We start from the raw sequence: 871 nt of genomic DNA, 5'->3' as shown, positions 1-871 counted from the left end.
GGGGGGCGGGGCGTGCGTCGGGGGCGGGCCGTGCGTCTGACGCGCAGCCAGTAGGGCCGCTCGGCGTAATACAGTAGTAAAAAATGTCCAATCACACGCTTGCTTTCACTCGTTTATATGCGTGACGCAATAAAAAAAATACAGCTGGCAATGTTGCACTTTGTAAAGTTTTTTATACTTGTGGCCTGTCATGTGCAATGACTACAGATCTACAGCACTGTGCAAAAGCTTTAAGCAGTGGCAAAGTTCTGTTGAAGAAGTGAAGTGAAGTGATTGTCACACGTGATACACAGCAGCACAGCACACAGTGCACACAGTGAAATTTGTCCTTTTGCATTTAACCCATCACCCTGAGTGAGCAGTGGGCAGCCATGACAGGCACCCGGGGAGCAGTGTGTGGGGACGGTGCTTTGCTCAGTGGCACCTCAGTGGTACCTTGTCAGATCGGGATTCGAACCAGCAACCTTCTGATTACGGGGCCGCTTCCTTAACCACTGCCCCAAAAAGGGAAGAAGGGACAAGCTAAATTTTTTTCAATTTATTTGTTTGTTTGTTTTCAGCCAAATAGTTTGATTGTGGGGGTGATTGTAGGCCTTTTTTGTAGTGTAGTATCTAAAATTCATGCAGTGAAATGCTTTGACGACTGCTACAGACCACAGTATTGCAAATATTGCTAGTACACAATGAACAGTACACATAGTACACATATGCCAACATAACCAAATATTACACTTTTATGTCTTTAACATAAAACATAAAATATGTGTAACAGGTAGGGTGGCGGTGTGCAAATGAGTGAAGTAAAGTATAAAGTGAAAAAGTGGAAAATTAAAAAAAAAAAGAGCAAAGAGTTTGTGAAAAAAATCTGGGG

Source organism: Denticeps clupeoides, chromosome 16 (genome assembly GCF_900700375.1).
Source record: "Denticeps clupeoides chromosome 16, fDenClu1.1, whole genome shotgun sequence".
NCBI classification, from domain to species: Eukaryota; Metazoa; Chordata; class Actinopteri; order Clupeiformes; family Denticipitidae; genus Denticeps; species Denticeps clupeoides.
Note: the sequence above shows the minus strand (reverse complement) of the source record.